Here is a 19,592-nt window from a genome sequence, read left to right as displayed (position 1 = left end):
CACAATGAAATTACCACAATTCCAGTTACGAATACAGGCAAAGTTCAAAAGCAAGGAAACTGCACTAAAGCTTTATAAGATTAAAGGTGAAGCGTGAAAAAAACCAGAGGTGACATGAGGAAAAGATTTTTTTTTACTCAGCAAGTCTTATGGAATGCGCTGCTTGAAAGGGGTGATGGAAGTGGAAGCAGATTTCGCTAGGGAATTGAATAAATTGTCAAAGGAAAAATTTGCAGGGCTATGAGAAAATAACCAGGTGATTGGGATTCATTGCATAGCTGTTTTGAAGAGCCAATACAGTAGGCTGAATGGACTGCTGTGATTCAAGAAGGCAGCTCGCCACCACCTTTGCCCGTCCCTAATTGCCCTCAATGAGTGCTGGCCAAGCCACATCCCTTGAATAAATTAAAAGAAGGTTTCCTTTTGTTCTGTATAATTTTATATATATAAAAATGACGACTGAATCCATTGATCAGATTACATCTTTGTCCTGGGGCACTATTTAAATTGTAAGAGTTGTGTAGCAGTATGTCAAAACGGTATTTCCATTGTATGTGAGCCGGAGGAAGGTTTATGGCCATTAATGTGGACAGTAACACCTATGAGCAGGGAGGAAAATTATTCTTTCTAACCCAGCCTTACCAGATGCTCCCAGTAAAACCCAACAGACTTGTCAAATTATATCACTGTTTTATAGATATTTGTAAAGTTTCAAGCATTTAAAAAATAACTAATGTTTGGTTTAAGTTGCAGTATATTAAGTGATTTGTTTTTGTGTTTGTTAACGTTTGTGTGTCTTTTTTTTTGTAACTGTTACAGCCCACCCCTCATGTCTCTGTAATGGTTTCCAGATTCCTACTGGGTATGTGTGTAAAATATATTGTAACCCAGTTAACAAAGAAAGTTACAGCACAGGACCAGGTCCTTCAGCCCTCCAAGCCTGCACTGACCATGCTGCCTGTCTGAACTAAAATCCTCTACCTATCCGAGGACCATATCCTTCCATTCCCATCCTATTCATGCATTTGTCAAGGTGCCCCTCAAACGTCACTATTGTATCTTCTTCCACTACCTTCCCTGGCAACGAGTTCCAGGCACCCACTACTCCCTGTGTGTGTGGGGGGGGGGGGGGGTATCACCTTTAAACCTTGCCCCTTTCACTTTTAACCTATGCCCCCTAGTAATTGACTCTTCCACCCTGGGAAAAAGCTTCTGATTATCCACTCTGTCCATACCTCTCATAATCTTAGACTTGTATTGGGTCACCCTTCAACCTCTGTCGTTCAAGTGAGAACAAACCAAGTTTTTCCAATCTCTCCTCATAGCTAATGCCCTCCAAGCCAGGCAACATCCTGATAAATCTTTTCTGTACCCACTCCAAAGCCTCCACATTCTTCTGCTGGTGAGGCGACCAGAATTGAACACTATATTCCAAGTGCGGCCTAATTAAGATTTTGAGGATATTATCACGTTGTAATTGTTCCCAGCTATCCATTCACAATTGAAAGGATGAGCTAGAAATTGATCTTAAATTCAGTGTGTTTTTTGTTTGTTTATTGTTCAGAAAGTTGTGTAGCTGTCTTTTTCCAGGAGTATTCCAGCCACTTGTGTGAAATTCCTAACACAGCAGAGATTCTTTTTTATGCTGATCTTTGAGATCAGTTGTAATGAGACTTAATGACCTTCATTGCAAGAAGACTTGAGTTCAGGAGCTGTCTTACTGCAGCTGTACAGGATCTTGGTGAAAGCACACCTGGAGTATTTTGTGCAGTTTTGGCCTCCTTATTTAATAAAGATATACCGGCCGCAGAGGGAATGCAGTGAAGGTTCACCAGAATGATTTTTGTAATGGCAAGATTGCTGTCGGAGGAGAGATTAGGTCAATTAGACTTATATTCGCTGGAATTTAGAAGAACGAGGGGGATGTAAGTGAAATGTATAAAATTCTGACAGGCTGGACAAACTGGATGCAGGGATGTTGTTCCCTCTGGCTGGAGGGTCTAGAAAAAGGTGTAACAGTCCCAGGATATGAGGAAGACCATTTAGAACTGAGATAATGAGAAACATCTTCAGAAGATGGTCAACATGTGGAAATTTCTCCCACAGAAGGCTATGCAAGTCCTATGGCTGAACATATTGAAGAAGGGACTGGATTTCTAGACTCTGACTCAAGGGATAAGGAGAGAGTGCAGGAATATGGTGTTGAGATAGAGGACCAGCCATGTGGCAGAGCAGGCTTGAAGGGCTGAATGGCCTACTTCTATTTTCTGTGTTTAACAGGAAATCCTGATGGTCTTTGAGGGTCAAGAGTAAAATGTGTTAAGGTTGTGGATAGACCAGACACTAATTTTTTTCCCAATCGTTCTCGGCCATAACCTTTTGATCCTGTGAGATCATTAGAATTACAAATGTGCAAATTCATAGAATCACTAAAGTGCAGAAGGAGGCCATTCAACCCATCAAGGTTGCACTGACATTATTGCATCTTACCCAGGCCCTATTCCCATAATCCCTCTAACCTACACATCTTTGAACGTCAGGGGACAACTTAGCCTGACAAATGCACCAAACCTGCACACTTCGGATTGTGGGAAGAAACTGGAGCACTCGGAGAAAATCCACGCAGATGTGGGGAGAATGTGCAAACTCCACACTGACCAAGGTTGGAATCGAACCCTGATCCCTGGCGCTGAGAGGCAGCAGTGCTAACCACTGTGCCATCATGCTGACCTAACCACTGTGCTGCCTTATGAGAGACATGTTTTATACTGTTGTAATTTCTGTACTATAGAGACACCATAATGCCATGGTGGTATATTAGTGGATTGTTTGTTTATTTTGGAACATATCAATCATTTAAAATATTCAACAACTGAATCACAGAAATTGCAGCATTGGAGGATATCATTTGCCTCATCAGGTCCAATGGAGCTAACGTGAGTTTTTTTTTGGCACTATATCATTTCTTAGTCAATTATACAGCACCTTTTCTTGTATCCTTTCAGATACCTTTACAAGTACCTATCTAATTTTATTTTAAATGATGTTACAATATCTGCTTCAACAGGGTGAAGCATGCTTTAATAACTGTGAAAGTAGTCCTAACTTCTCCATTGTTCCTGTAATGGATAAATCTCATATAGGGTCCCCTTACAACTGCTTTTCCAATCAAGAGAGAGACTGTCCTTCATTTATAATTTTGTAAAGCTGTTGTTTGCTGCCTCCCCCCTGGAGAAAATTGGCAGTTTTTAATTTTTAAAAAAAAACCTTTTAAGTTTCATCTCTCGTTCCCTCGATTATTATGGTGAACCTTTGCTGCACCTTTCCCAAGCATCTAATTTTTTTTTGACATGTAGTTAGCTAAACTATATACATTCCAAATTAATGTTGTTATGGCTGTCCCCTCCCACCATCAGGATGATCCAGTTCCACTGAGCTGTGTTTGATTTACATTCCTACTTTTCAAACTTTTCTTTGTGCTTATCCTACCTCTATTTCTCCACTGGTTTAAAATTGCTTTAATTTAAGGTATGTGTTATTTTACTCTTCCTTTCTCAAAATCAACTTCTCAACTTCTCTTCCTTTCTCAAAATCAAAATCAATCCCTTTTGGCGCAACTCGTGGGCCGAAGGGCCTGTTTGTGCTGTAGTGTTCTATGTTCTATGTTCTAAATATACGTTAGTATTCTCCATCAAATTGGACTTCCGTTCTTTGCTCAACTGCAGGTTTATGGTAGCACAATGGTTAGCACTGCTGCCTCACAGCACCAGGTTCAATTCCCAACTTGGGCCACTGTGCAGAGTTTGCACGTTCACCCCGTGTCTGTGTGGGTTTCTTCTGGGTGCTTCAGTTTCCTTCCACGTTCTGAAAGACGTGCTGGTTAGGTGCATTGACCTGAACAGGTGCCACACTGTGGCGACTAGGGGAATTTTGCGGCACCTTCATTGCAGTGTTAATGTGAGCCTTACTTGTAACTAATAAATTAACTTTAGCTTTTAACTTCATCTTTTTCTGCAGTCTTTCTCAGAATGGCATCTCATCTTAACTGATTCCATGACAAAACTTTTGTGCCAGTGTCCACATTTTAAGAGCTCTGGAACACTACTACCTGGCTGGAAAATCTGGACTATTTTTAACTAAAGGCTCGGTCCTATTGGCACTGAGATGTGGAATGTTTTTCACTCTAATGGCAGTGAATCCCAGAGAGCTGTGGGTGTTCACTTATTGAGTGTATTGAAAACAGGATGATTTTTTTTTGGGGGTGCTAAGAGATACGGGGATGATGTGAGAGTTGAGATAGAAGATCTGGCCTGGACCCTGCTTAAAAGGCCAAATCACAGAATTCCTACAGTGCAGAAAGAGGCTATTTGGTGCATTGAGTCTGCACTGACCACAATCCCACCCAGGTTCTACCCCTACATCCGCCCACTAATCCCTCTAACCATCTTGGGTCACTAAGGGGCAATTTTAGCATGGCCAATCAACCTAACCCACATGTCTTTGGACTGTGGGAGGAAACCCACGCAGACACGAGGAGAATGTGCAAACTCCACACAGACAGTGCCCCAAGCCGGGAATCGAACCCAGGTCCCTGGAGCTGTGAAGCAGCAGTGCTAACCACTGCTACAGCGCTGCCCTATGGCTTACGCCAATTCCTATTTCTTGCGTTCCAATATTTATTTTTTACAAATATTTAGAGTAAATGGTTCATAAAATCTGAAATGATGTATATGAGTAGGCCAAGGTCTGAAGAACCTAGTTGGTTGCTTTGTGATGGCAAATTAACAAATAACTGAGGGCTGTTTAATTTCAAGTGAGAGAGAGAGAGACTGTAAACAGGATGAAGCATTGTGTGAAGTTGATCTGTACTTGAAGAGTTTTGCTGATATAGTATTAAACCCTTGCTTTTTTATTTTGTGTGCTTGTTTTTGTATTTTTTTTGGTTGGGCCAGGTGCCCCAAAAGCTTGGAACTGTGCATGTGACTCAACCCAAATAAACCTGTTGGACTTTAACCTGGTGTTTTGAGACTACTTACTGTGCCTACCCCAGTCCAATGCTGGCTACTCTACATCATTGTGACTCAATCCCTTATTACCCAACAGAGAATCAAATAAATGGCTCTTTGTAACTCTGCATACACATCTGCTTTATCTTATTTTGAAAGCGAAGGGTGGCATCTCTGTGGCTTGAATAAATGTTTAGTTTGATAAATGTTTTAGTAGGGAGGAAGGAGATTTTGGAGGAAGGGTAAGCTGTATGTTTTTTATGGTTTATGTTTCATGCATTGTTAAAACTCTCAAACAATGTCGAGTATTAAATCCTTGATTACTTTAGAGATGTGCATTTTGTGTACTTCCGAGTTCAATCAAGGATGTTGTAACATCTAAAACAGGTGAAAGCTCAACTCCATTTTTGGACATTAGTGATCACAGTGGAGAGTCATAGCTTAGTTTGTGGCTTGTATATTGGGACAGAAAGTAGGTTTTTAAAATGTTTAGGGAGAACCTATGATGTTGAAGCTTATAGTATTGTCCCTAACTCAAGGGTAGATGGTATTGGAACTTCAGTTTTTCTAGGTTTATTTTAAGCTGGATTTTCAATTTTTGTATTCAGTATCTTGTCTTATGGCTGGAATGGAATAAAGATTTTTCAACATTGGATGCTTTGTTTTAATTGAACGTATAAAGGATTTCACAATACGGTTTTAATATGGGGATTCAAAACTTTTTTTACTCTATTATATTGGATCTGGTGCATGTATTTAAATGATATTTACTGAAACTTTTTGACTTCCCTGTTGCAAGCCATGCGAAGTACTAAGGTCCAAATTTCAGAAATATTCTTTACTGCTCTTAATTCACAAGCAAAAATTGGATTTGAATAATGTAGAAAGTGTGAATTATCCAACAGTAAGAATTGAACACCTTTTGTATTGGAACAGCACATCCAAGCACCACAGGGTTAAGACAAAAAACATTCCACAATATATGAAGTAACTATTGAAATGCACATGCTCAACTTTGGAACACTGCATTTTACAGTGCACAACTTGTACAATCATTTTGCAAAATGCTCTTGTGGTTTGCTTTTTGCCAACAGTATGTTTGGCCAGATGAATGTTAATTTTATTTAGCATGGAGAAAAATTCCATTAGGACATCTGGTTTTGCTGCTGGCCACTTCCTCAGCAATCTCTATAATTGTACACCTTGGCTGTAGTGGAGGCTGGCTTCTTCCCCCTGTTGGATCACTTCACTTTGGACCTTTTTCCAGCTCTTGCTCTCGGTAATAACAGGATTTTCCCAGACAACAGTAATTTCCATGTTGGTCAGCAATCCAGCTGTTCGGATTTCCTTTAATTGATTTGATAGTACACTGGTCTGCTGGTAGTCACAACAGGTAATATGTGCACTCAGATCAGCTCACTGCTTCAGAGTTGTCAGGTGTAGCTGCTTCTTCTGCTACTGCTGCCAGTTTGTGATGCCAAAAGCAATTGCCAGTGGTTACAGGCAATGTGACATTGTGTTCTTTTTTGAAACTTCCAGACATCATTGGCTTTTCATGCCACAACCCCCATGCCCACCTACTATGTAAGTGCAGATCATCATAGTCATTTGTTGCTTAAATTTAATTTTCCAACTGATCATTTTTCACCTGATAAAAGCTGATTTTGTGCACAGGCACAACTTGTCAAAAGTGCTGCCTTCAGGATTATTAAGAGTGGAAATTCTATCACATGCCCAGTTATCACTTCTTCTCCCTTTGTTTCTCAATTGATTTTGTGCCAGTTTTGGAAGCAATTGATCCATAATGCAGAATCTGGATTGGTTCCAAATTCTTCTATGAATTCATTTACTTTCCCAAGAAAGTGAGGTTGGGTAACCCAAAAAACTTGTCTGTCCCGGCCTGCTTGAGATAGCCAAACCCATATTACAAGGCTGAATTTTATGATCTTTTCCCTTGGCTGAAAAGCCTCTGCAAAAATCTTTCTCTTTGCTTTTCTGGCAGATAGGTAGAATACGAGGAGAGAAGCTAGATTTTTGTTTGAGCTACATATGTCTTAATTAGGTCTTGCACTTGCTGGATAGTCACTGTGTGAATCTACCTTTATCTTCTTCCAATATTGATCATTGTGGTGGATGGAGGTCCATTTAACTGTGGTAAATAGTGGCCTGGACCCAACTGTGGTGGGAACTTGTCGACAAATGGACAAGTAACTAAAATGAAGAAGTTTGAATTAAGCCCAGTTTCAGTGCAAAGCGTTTTACCATGATTTTGATGCGAATGACTTGATGGTTCAAATTAAAATAGCTGTGTGTTAAGAGAAATTGATTTTATTAAGTCTTTCTGTCTTGATAAATTCTGGTTTATTGAATGTACCTTGTAAGTGCCAATCTGGCCAATAATTTCTGCTTTAAATGCAATAAATTCCTATCTCTGTGGGTCATATAACTTGTATGCTATGATGCTGAAAATTACATCAATAATATTTAAACACCAGGAATAGTTTTATAATCTCAATTTAAATTAACCCTAAAAATAAGATCAGCCAAAAGAAAGACGTAACCAATAATTCTACAAAAGCCATTATTCCTCTTTTCCAACCCTCTATTACCTGTTCTACTGTAATTTTGTTGCTAAGTATTTGTCAGCACAGTAGTTAGCACTGCTGCCTCAGTGACAGGGACCTGGGGTTTGATTCCTGGTTTGGGTCATTGTCTGTGCAGAGTTTGCACGTTCTCCCTCGTCTATATGGGTTTCCTCCAGGTACTCTGGTTTCCTCCCACAGTCCGAAAGAAGTGCTGGTTAGGTGCTTTGCCCATGCTAAATTCTCCCTCGGTGTATCCCAGTAAGTGCCGGAGTATGGCCATTTTCACAGCAAGTTCTTTGCAATGTTATTGTAAGCTTACTTATGACACTCATAAACAAAGTATTAAAAACTTGTATTAACATTGTATTTCCACTTTATATAAGTTTCATTTTACTGATCTTTTTCATTTACCTTCATACTTCTGATTTCCCATTTATGGGATAGCTTTTAAAATGTTGCTTAAAAACTGGCTTCTCTGGTATTTTTCTTCAGGCAAGCAAATTGATGAATTGTCCACTTGATGACTTTCAATGAGGGCTACACAATGGAGAGTTGATGCTCTCAGTAGATTACTAACCAAAGATGCACCCCACAACATTGTATCAATTTATGTAATTAAATGGGATGGTGGTGCATTTTCCATTGTCCTGCCGGACAGGCTTGCTGACATGAGTATATCCACCATCAGTTCCCTTCCTTCCCCACTCCGCTCCCTCCTCTCTCTCTCTCTCCACACGTACCCCACCACCCCCCGCCCCCCCCAAGAGTTCACCTCTTCATTAATAGGTTAAACACTTGTTCTGACTGACCTAAATAGGATGGTATTACTAATATTGGAGGATAAGAATAAATGATGTAGTGAAGCAAAATGTTTTTAATGTTTCTTCTATTTGCTTTGTTATAATTTTTTTTTGAAAGCAAATTGCAAATATTGAGCATTTCTTTTGTTGGGCATTTTACCAACAAGAAAAATTAAAGCTGAGCATCCTTTAAATCCTGTCCTTATATGGTCCCAGGCAAGAAGATGTCATGTATTATTTGGGTGTTTGCAATAGACGTAGCACAAGCTCAAGTAATTTGTAGTAACTTGCATATTACATAAGACTGATCATACTGTCGTATTTTTAAAACATCTAATGACCCTGTTTTTCTGTACAGTTCTTTGTTATAAAGTATTGACATTTGTTTACTTGATTTTATTTCACACCAGTTACTGTATTAGCTAACCTACAGGCCAGAATTCTCTGACTCTGTTTGGGATTCTCCAGTCCCACTGTTGTGAATGGAGATTTGGCTAAGCGTCAAATTCTCCGTTTTCTCTGACTGTGGTGGCAGGGCATATGTGATGGGAGGATTCCAGTCGTGGTTTTTATGTTACCTATGTACGTTTCACATTTACAATACGGATGTCGGAAAGATGAAGACTTATCCACTAATCCACAATGTCAGAAATAGATAACACAAAAGGGATGCAACATTGCTCTGTGAAATACAGATATTTCTCTTATTCCTTTATCTCTCATCTGGTTTCAGCAATTTCTCTCTTGCTTACAATTGCCAAAAGCACCCAGGTTCTAAATAGGCAACACACGTGCTTCTGATTTGCCTTTATTCCTGTTCTTGTCCTGTATTTGTAAATTTTGACCTGAACGAGAGCTTTACACTGAAGTGATAAGTTGTGGTTTTAAATTGATCCCACATCTTATGCTAATTTACACTATAACTGTAGCATTTTGGTTTGCATCTGTACTGCAGATTTGCAGTGCAAGTCTAGAATCAACACCCAACATTATTCCAGAGTTGAACGGGATGGTGAGTTCCTCCTTCAGGGAATTTTGTGGTGCTTTTCTTGGGAGTTTATTTTAGAGTATGGATCTCGATAAAGCTGCGATGTAACCTGGTTGTGTAAAATTTTGTTTAGTGGCTCATGCCCATTTATTATGCCCAACCAAATAAGAGATGGGAAGAGGTCTGCAAGAGATGGGAAGAGGTCACATTGTGTATTGCAATTGGGAACAAAGAAGTGCCGATAGATACTCTCTGTAGGTGAAATGAATAAAATCTTTATGGTTCAGTAATGCTGCTTTTTGTAATCCTGGAGACTGAGCACTGTTTATGCAATGTGAGATTAAACTAGTCAAGTGGTGTCCAGAGGGCACATTGGACTTTGGGTGTTGCACCATGGAGGAACAGAACGCAGAAAACAAACCCCTGGCGACAAAGTAAATGACATAGCCGTTATGTTTTTTATTCCCTTTAGCTGACCATCTGTCATTTTTCTCAAATATCTACTATTTCATCTGCTTGTATATTTTACAGTTACTTGGAGGTTCCAAACTGTGGCTAAGCTTAGCGAGCTTTTCTTTTCTGACACGATGTAATTTCAGTATTCAATCTGTATTGGAGCAATAAAGGCTGAGAAAAAAATCCTTCTTTTAAAAAAAGAAATGCAGTGTATATTTAAAGCATGCTATTTAATTTCCTTTCAAAAGGGCGATACTCCTTTATTAGTACGGTTATCAATAGAATAATTTGGATCCATATCAATACACTTTGGCAAATGCTTAGGCAAAATTTTAAAGAAAAAACAATCTTTAGTCTCTGAACCTAGATGTAAAGATTCCTTCCAGATCAGCTTGGATGATGGACACTGAAATGAGATTCATCTGTCTCTTATATGGCTTTTTTTTCAGGTTGGGGTGTGCCGGTGCAGGGAAGAGGAGCATAGAATAAACCCAAGAGTGGCTCCTGGAAAAGGGAGGTCAATGTATGTCAAATTTTTAACTCCCTAAGATTCAACAGTAGTTATATTTTTAAAAAGCTTTCGGGGGAATTTTTGCTTATCAAGGCGAAATGGTGGAATGCACCGTCTTATCAGACACTATGGGGGCAGGAGCACCTTTTTATGTATTTAGTGTATGGATATCTTAAATCAATTTATAAAGGGCAGCTTTACCATTTTGTTATATACATACTGTGCAAAGGAAGTCTTGGCACCCCAAAAAAGTCAGTGTACAAACACATACAAATTAGGGACAGGTGTAGGCCACTCAGCCCCTCAAGTCTGCTTCACCACTTCATAAGATCATGGCTGATTTGTAATCTTCTGCCTACCCCCAATACTCTTTCATCCCGTTATTAACCAAGTGTTTATCTTCCTCTGCCTTAAAAAATTCAAAGACTCAGCTTTCACTGCCTTTTGGGGAAGGGAGTTCCACAGCCTCATGGCCCTCAGAAATAAAATCTCCTCTCTGCCTTAAATGGGTGGCTGCTTTATATTTAAACAGTGACTTGCCCCCCCCACCCCAATTCCAGATTCTGCCACAAGAGGAAACATCCTCTCCACATCAACCCTGTCAATACCCCTCAGAATGTTAATAGTTTCAATCAAGTCACCTCTTGCACTTCTAAGCTCCAGCAGATGCAAGCCCAGCCTATCCAATTTATCCTCATAAGTTTTTTTTTTAAGTTTATTAGTGTCACAAGTAGGCTTACATTTACACTGCATTAAAGCTACTGTGAAAATCCCCTAGTTGCAACAATCCAGTGCTTGTTCAGGTTACTCTGGGGAGAATTTAGCATGACTTATGCATCTATCCAGCGTATCTCTTGGACTGTGGGAGGAAACCGGAGCACCCGGAGGAAACGCACACAGACTCCGCACACAGTGACCCAAGCTGGGGATCAAATCTGGATCCTGGGTGCTGTAAGGCAGCAGTGCTAACTGTGTAATGTAACCAACAATAACCCCCACCACTGTGCTGCTCATAAGACGACTCATCCAGTCCAGGTACTAGCACTGAGCATTTTCGTGACCCAGTAAAGTTCCTTCATTGTCCCAAAAACGTGCCCTCCCCTTCAGGTTATTCAAAGAAAAACGTATTCAACAATATCACAATTTTCATTTTCTACACGAGCCATTCTTTAGCATCAGGGAGGTTTCTGATTGTCAGATTGGAAATAATTTTTTGCTATGGGGTTATGTGCACTGGAAGCTAGGTTGAGACTGGCCAAACTAATTTTACTCAGGCTCCTACTACCAACAGACAAGAGGTTTTTGTCCAATCAGTCGGGACCAGATCGTTTCTTGCCAGCGATGAAAGAACAGTATGCTGCCTCACCTACACCAGAGAATGGATACTGTATCTTTCTTGCTATGGTATTGGACAAGTCACCCAAATCCCCCAAATGTTAAATTATTAACATGATATTATGTGATGTTAAGTAAATCTAATTGGCCATGGTTGACTTGTGCCCTCAACAATGAGATATGGGCACAAAATTCACTAATGTCCTTTAGGGAAGGAAATCTGCCATCCTTGCCTTGCCTACGTGTGACTCCAGAGCCATGGCAATGTGGTTGAGTCTTAACTGCCCACCAAAGGCAACTAGGGATGGGCAATAAATGCTGGCTAGCCAGTGACACCCATGTTCCATAAATGAATAAAAAAAAAAATGCCTTACCAGTTTCTTTACATCTCGAGCAGTTTCTAAAGTACTTTAAGATTACTGAGAATAGATTTGTTGGGCTGTCATTGCTGGAGAATATTTTAAAATATTTAAGAATGTGCTTGTATGTTTCCCAACCAATAAATATACAACTGTGTTAAAATTTCAGAGTTTGGTTCAATTTGCCATGTGGAAAACACTCACTCGTTTTATTTGTGTGGGTGGTATACCAGTTTTTATAAAAAGTAAAATTAGTGCTTTTTTTTTAGCTGGCTTGGTGGCTTAGTGGGTAAACACATTGCGGTGTGCGATAGTCAGCTGCACAGACCTTGTGGTTCCAAGGTTTTCTGTTTGGTGGGTGCTAGGTTAGGTTGTCTCAACCGTGAGTAGAAATGCTAAACACTGCTGCGATGATAGCCAACTTTCCATCTTTGGAAAGTGACCCTGTTGGATGACGCTTGTGGATGTTAAGTGAGTTCAGCATCTGGCACGATGCTCCCCGGTGTGAAATAGCCTGCTAAGCCTGGCTTTGCAAATACATTGTCACTTCGAAGAGATGCCGTTTCATTGACGCTGCCTGTAAAATCATGCCCAGCATGACTCACTGCTTTCAGGATACAGGAGGGAAAATTTGGGGGAAGGCAGGAGAAATAGTTTGGTCATTTCTATTCCAATTTTGGATTAACTGGATTGCCTGTGTGCATTTATCTGGCAAGTATTTTATTTGTATAGTTCTGTTCCGTGTAAAAATTCACCAACCTGCTTTAAGTTGAAACACAGACCTACAGAATGAAAGCAGTAGACAATAAATAAAATTGCTAATTTGAAACAGTACATTTGTACATAAAGAGCCTCCCTTTGTAAGTACGCTGTTGAAGGGAGGATTAGGAATAGCAGGGTTTGAGCTGTGGTCAGCATAGACTTTAAGCAATTTGGCAAAGTCAAACAGAAGAGAATTGGCAAACCGCATTTCTTGGATCAGTTACCACTAACAGCAACATACTGTGTGTTGATTCCTGGGCCAATTGAGTTAGTGGTTTGGCTGAAGAGGGAATTTTCTAGCGAAATGAAACTGCCTTGCATTCTAAACAAGCAAATGTGGTGCCTCTGTCTGTTGAGCTGCAGATTTAAGGGCTGAGAAAAATAGGACAGTGGTGTCGGTGTCTTTCCCTTTTTTTTCTCTCTTATTTTAACCCTTTTTGAGTTTTGATATTTGATTAAACAAAATGTTCAACATTGCAGGAATGCAACTGCTTTTAAGAGGCAGTATGACAGAAAACAAGACAATTTTGTTCAATTCTTAGTAGGGTTAACCATTTAAAAATTGCTTTTTTTTTGAGGGTGAAATATGTTATGATGTTCTTTTATGTCCAGCTAGAACAGGTGGTTACTGCACTAGCGAAATGCTGGTTTGATCTTTATTCTGTGCAAAGTTAGCTTAATTCTGAATTGACTTCATCTTTCCTGCCCTGAATCGGAAACTGTGCATAGCAGCAGTTTCTTAAACATGCTGATTCACCTGTCCAAGTCCTTGCTTTGGCATATTTTAAGTATATGTAGCATATCTCGTTCTCATTGCAATTGTGATTAAAGCTTGCAGGCCATTGATATTTTCTCCAATTTCCCTACCCAGATGGTCATCATTGGTTAGGCATCAGGGCCTGTGATTCTGACAGGGCCACTATCATTTCAGTTGAGGTTTGATAGGCAACAAGCAGGACTCTGTGCCTGCATGCGTTGGAGAGCTATCAGCCAATCTGACAGCTAGTACCTAGGCCTGAAGAGGTACTGCTGGTGTTAAGGTGAGTGGCAGGTGTCCCAGGGACGATAGGGAACACTGATGGGTTGTGAGTGAGGTATTGGGAATAAGCTAGGATGGAGGGAAAGCGGGGGACAGTCTGGAGCTCTCTGGTCTGCGAAGGGAGGCAGAAGGGGCCTTCCAATGTACTAGTGGGCTTGATAATAAGTAGAATGAATCCTGGAATGTGACATCCAGATTAATGAAAAATGCCATGTATTAAAAATAAACATGCATGTCACTGGTTCCCCTAGACATTATCCAACCCCCCCCTCCTCCTGCATGCATGCACACTTTATTGGATGCAAGTCATTTTGTCCTAGTCACTTCCATGGTTCAATTTGAACATGGCTGATGGTATTTTAAATCTATTTATCTGCCTGTATTTCAGATCCTTTCGATTATCCTTGCTTAACAAAAATCTTGAACATTTAAATTGACTCTGCATCCATAACCTTTTGTGGGAGCAAATTCCAGATTTCCACTTTTTCCTGTTATGTGGACAAGGCGTTCCCATGGCCTATTTCTAATTTTAAAGATTGTACCCACTCATTGTGGATGGGCCCACCAAAGAAAATAATTTCCCTGTATTAACTGAATTTAATTTCTTCTTCTTTGCACACATTTCAATTTAACAATTCCCTCAATATTTGAAATGCAAGGGAATACAAGTTAATTTAACCCTTTAAACACTATTTATCATCCTGGCGATAGTCATTGAACTTCATCTGCCATTGATTTATTTATCCATTAACTCAATCTGTCAGTGTTCCTTTTTGTAACTTCCCAATTTGATCCAGACAACTTCCTGTGCTCCCGAGTTTAGGGCCATCTCCCAATTTGGACATGCAACTCGCTTCCTTCATCAATCAATGTGAAAAACAGAGCTCAGTATAGATCCCTGGCTAACCCATGAGGCACATCCTGCCAATCAGTTAATAGTTCCTTCATCTTTACTCTTTGACGCCTGCTAACCAATTATTAATCCACATCACAAGGTTGCTTTCAATTCTAATCTCATTTATGCTAATAGTCACTTATGCAAAACCTTGCCTTCTAGAAGGACAGACAACATCAATGCTAGTGACTTCTACAAAAATTTAAAATGTGTAGTCAAGCATAATTCATACTGTTTCTTTGAATAACTGATCCTTGCTCAAGTCATCTTGATTCTTCAAAGTTGCCTAATTTGTCAATGTGTTTGACCTGCTGAAATTGAGATTTTTTTTTAACATCCCTCATATATTGAATGTGTTTGAAAAATTAATTTCACACCGGTTTCTATTAGATTCTGATGTCTATATTCTGTGACCGCTTTCGATTGATTCAGAGTTAGCACTTCTGCATCTTAAAGATTTGAATTTAATAGTGACTGGGATTTTCTGGGCTCGTTCACTACAGGTGCAAATCCCACTATGGCTGCTAACTCTTGAAAGAGGGCCATAATAGGATCTACATCGGGGAGATCTCAAAAGGAGATGTTTCCCACAATTCCCCCTCCACCCACTGGTGACATAATCAGCTTCATGCCCAGTGAGGGCTTGAACCTGATTACCAAGAATCTGCATGGACGTAAGTATGCTTAAATAGCGTAACACCACACCTGGAAATGTCAGATGTAATGTTCTCCCCACATGAAGTCATGCCAATGAGAATTAGTACTGCTCTCCAGCAGTCTAGGTGACCATGCCAAGGTGCACGGAGGTCAGTCCTGCCCCTAGCTGGATAGGGACATGGTAGCTTGGGTTGGAAATGTCAGGGGGGGTGGGGCAATGATGATGAGTGGGGGCGGGGGGAGAGGCGCAGATTTCTTCGTGTCCATTAGTTGGGGGCGGGGGGCATACTATCTCAACTTTGGGATTGGGTGCCCTTTAAAAAGGGTCTTTACCATTTTTGGGAAAACTCAGTGCCTTTCACAACCATGGAATATCCCAAAGCACTTGAAAGCCAATTTTTCTTTTTGATTCATTCATGGGACATGGGTTTCGTTAGCTGGCCAGCATTTATTGTCCATCCCTAGATGCCCTTGTTCAGAGGCCAATTGAGAGTCAACCACATTGCTGTGGCTGTGGAGTCACATGTTGGCCAGCCTAGATAAAAAATGGCAGTTTTCCTTCCCTAAAGGACATCAGTGAACCAGAAGGTTTTTTCCAACATTCGTCAATGGTTTCATGGTCATCAGTAGATTCTTAACTCCAGATATTTTTTATCGAATTCAAATTCCACCATCTGCCGTAGTGGGATTCGAAGTGAGTGTTCTGGGAACCCGGGTGAGTTTCTGTATTAATAGTTTTGTGATAACACTAGGCCATTGCTTCCCCAATTTGGTACTTTTAGAAGTATATTGTGGGAAATATTACAGTCGGTTTGCACACAGCATGGTCCCACTAACAAGGATGTGATCATGACCAATTCTTTTTGTGTGTGGTGTTGGTTGAATCAAAAGATTTTCAATTCAAGCACTACAGTAGGGTCTTGAGATTTGAGTATAGGTTGTTGAGAATGATGCTTCAGCACAGTACTAAGTCAATGGGCACAGTTGCGGGCGCTATCTTATAGACATCATAAAGCCTGTCTATCTTGAAGGTAATCAAAAGGTAGAGAGTTTTCTGTCCAATATTAAGACATTTTTGGTGATTTGGGGGACAGGCCACACTCCTTCCACACACACACACACACACACACACACCGCCCACACAGCCCCCCCTCCCCCCGCAATATGTGGGCAGTACAAATGCATTTTGTAAAAACTGCTAATGCAGTATGGGCCTGAGCTAACATTCAAAACACACATTTAGGCTACAACATTTTTTAAAACAGCTATAGGAAGTAAGCTTTTTAGTATCACTGAAAAGAGACAAGTTGCCGAAGCTCATTAGGGAAAATGTAAGAATGCCAAACTTAAAACTGTCACAACAATCCATACCACATGAAAGAACAAAAGGTGATTGGTTGGCAAATTGAACAAATTTGACTGATCCATTGCCACAGAGAAAGCAAAGGGGACTGATAGGCTCTCCATGCTTTCAAGTAATTCAAAAAAGGTGCAAGACTTGAGCATGTTCCTTTTTATTTGCAGAGAACAGGTCCCCAAGTATCAATGCATGTACTTTCCAGAAGTAACAAGTGAGCCACGTTATAAACTGAACTGACTGAATTGATATTATAGCTGTTATCACACTTGGGATCATTCCGTATGTGCTGCCCAATTGTAGAATCCCCTCTCACAGCAGACATTTTGTTTGTGGTTTTGCAAGTGCAGGCTAGTTGGCTATTGCATCTGGAGGTATCAATTTGAGCCAATTGTTGGGATGTACTACCCAGTATTGAAATGTGTACATACAGTTGCTTAATTGTTCAGTGTGCAGAACATCTTTTTGGACTGATGGCAACATCCTGTTATTGGAAAATACTACTCATATAGCCTCTGCATAGTAGCAGCATGAAATGGCTTGCTTAACCTGCTTAAATATTTTTAGATACTTTTGCCTTTCCAAGGTGATATGAAGTAGACCGGACACTTTTCAGGTCCAGAAGTGTCCAAATAAAAGGGTTGACTTTCCAACCAATCTCTCCAATTTTCCTCCAGTATAAATCGTTGTGAACATTTTGAAATTTGGCATTCTTGTGTTTGTCCTGATGAGTGTAAGATAAAAAGAGTCAGCAATGTGTGGCTCTTTTCAGTAATATCCAATTCTGTGCTACCAAATTTAGTATTTTAATATTATGCAAGTGTTCTGTTTTAGTAATTTCTTGCTATGTGAAGCTCTTTTTATAGTGAAATTGTTCTTGTCATGATCAAGTTTCACTAGTTTGTTACTTTGGAAATTCAGTTAATTGTGTGTATACTGACTTATTTCAATGTTGAGGAGACTGCAGGTTTAACCTGCAACAGCTGTGTTCTCAGCATTGAATTAAAGACTGTTTCAGTCGTATCGACACAAATTGCTTTGCTCTTGTCCATGGACAAGAGCAAAGAGGATGAAGAAAAATCTCCACCTTCAGTGTGTGGAGTCTAGCAGACCACAACCAACAAGGCTGACTTAGGGGATCGTTCTCTGCTCATCTTGAGTTTCCAGCCAATCTCAGATGCAAGTCTTGAGTCAATTTAATTCACTTCAGATACCCTCAAGAAACAGCTAAGTGCATTAGATACTGCAAGAGCTTTGGGGCCCTGGCAGCATCCCAGTTGTGCTGACGATCTCAGAATTAACTGTGCCACCAGTTAAGTCATTCAGTTACAGCGGCAAAACTGACACTTATCCAACAATTTGCAAAATTGTTCCGATAAGTCCTGTCGAGAAAGCTGGACAAATTTTAATTTGGTCCTAGTTATTAAGTTTGAGTTGCACCACGACCAGTCTTCTGAAGATGTCAGTCATACCCATGCTTGAACTAAGGCTATTATCAAATTTGAGAGGGGAGATGAGAGTGACTGTCCTTGGCATCATGGCAGTATTTGACTGACTGTGGTCCTAATAAGCTTTGGTTAAAGTGAAGTCAGTGCAGATGAGAAGAAAAATTCTTTAGGTAGAGTCTCTGTCAAATGTTACAGTCCAATCATCTCAAACCATATGCAGCAAGACCTGGACAACAACTATCACCTTTGGAGTGATAACTGGCGAATAATATTTCGACTGCACAAGTTCCATGCAGTGACAGACTCCAAGAGAACCTAAACATTCATTGTCTTGGAGGTCACCGATGATCAGAAACTAAACTGGAAGAGCCACAAAAATTTCATGAGTACTGGAGCAGGTCAGAGTTAGGTATTTTAATAGTAACTTACCTCCTTACTGTCCAAATCAGTTGCACTGTCCACAAGCCAGTAGTGGGATTGGTGTAGCTGCACAACACCTCCAGGAAATAAAACATCATCCAGACAAAAGCTTCTGCTTGACCAGACCTTCACTCATAGCTTAAACATCCAACCCATTCACCACAGGCATCACTTAACTGTATTGTGCACCATCTATAGGATACACAGCAGAATGAAGACGGGAGGTGCATGAGAATAATGTTGCTGACTACTCAGCCAAGCAATACCCCATCATGAATTGGACAGATATTCCACTTGCATCTTTGCTGCTTAAAAATTCTGGAAGTCTTTAGAAGGTCCACCATTACCATCTCAAGTACAACTAACAATTGATAATAAATGCTGGCCTTTCCAGTAATGTCCACATTCTGAAATTTAATTTTAAAGAAGAATAACTCATCAGACTGGATCTAAATGTAGTGATAAAGATTACACCTATGCATGTCTCCCCTGAATACGATACCATCTTTTACCTGCAGTGCTTTGCAAAACAATCCATTGATGCTGAAGCAAGCAGGGTCCAGGAGCACTATGACTTGAACTGTTGCCTCTGAGTGGAAATGCTTTTTTTCTTTTTGATCTATGTGACAAGTAGTTTTTCAATCCTTCCAATATGCCTATGGCAAGCAGTAAGATTGGGAGAGTTTCCTGGCCAGACATTGACAGAAGGCAATGGCAGACCACTGTAGTGCCTTGCCAAGCATAACCACAGACAACAAGGAGGTCCATGGTCTCGAATGCTCTTTCAGGGCATGGTACTCAAAGAAGAGTTTACTTGCATTGGAAACAGTTCCGAGAAGGTTCAGTAGGTTGATTTCTGGGAAGAAGTGTTTGTCTATTGGGAATAAGTTAAGGCGGTTGAGAAGGTTGGGCTCTGATGAAGGTTTGGCAGGTCGGGCTGTGATGAGTCATCCAAACCTGAAATGTTTGTTATC

General features: G+C 40.3%; 1 protein-coding gene across 2 annotated transcripts in view; it reads left to right on the top strand.

Moving 5' to 3' along the window:
• The window catches only part of zswim5 (zinc finger, SWIM-type containing 5), a 207,880-nt gene that overhangs the window by 36,015 nt on the left and 152,273 nt on the right, over positions 1 to 19,592 (top strand). Inside the window, exon 2 of one of the 2 annotated variants that reach the window (XM_080195380.1) lies at positions 10,285 to 10,358. The exons of the other annotated variant lie outside the window; for it this stretch is intronic. The gene's annotated coding sequence lies outside the window, so the exon portion shown is untranslated. The remainder of the gene's footprint in view (positions 1 to 10,284; positions 10,359 to 19,592) is intronic. 2 annotated transcript variants of the gene reach the window in all.

Source organism: Carcharhinus amblyrhynchos, chromosome 9 (assembly GCF_965287045.1).
Source record: "Carcharhinus amblyrhynchos chromosome 9, sCarAmb.v2.hapA, whole genome shotgun sequence".
Taxonomy (NCBI): Eukaryota; Metazoa; Chordata; class Chondrichthyes; order Carcharhiniformes; family Carcharhinidae; genus Carcharhinus; species Carcharhinus amblyrhynchos.
The sequence above is the reverse complement of the archived record's forward strand: the minus strand, read 5'-3'. Positions and strand labels throughout refer to the sequence as shown.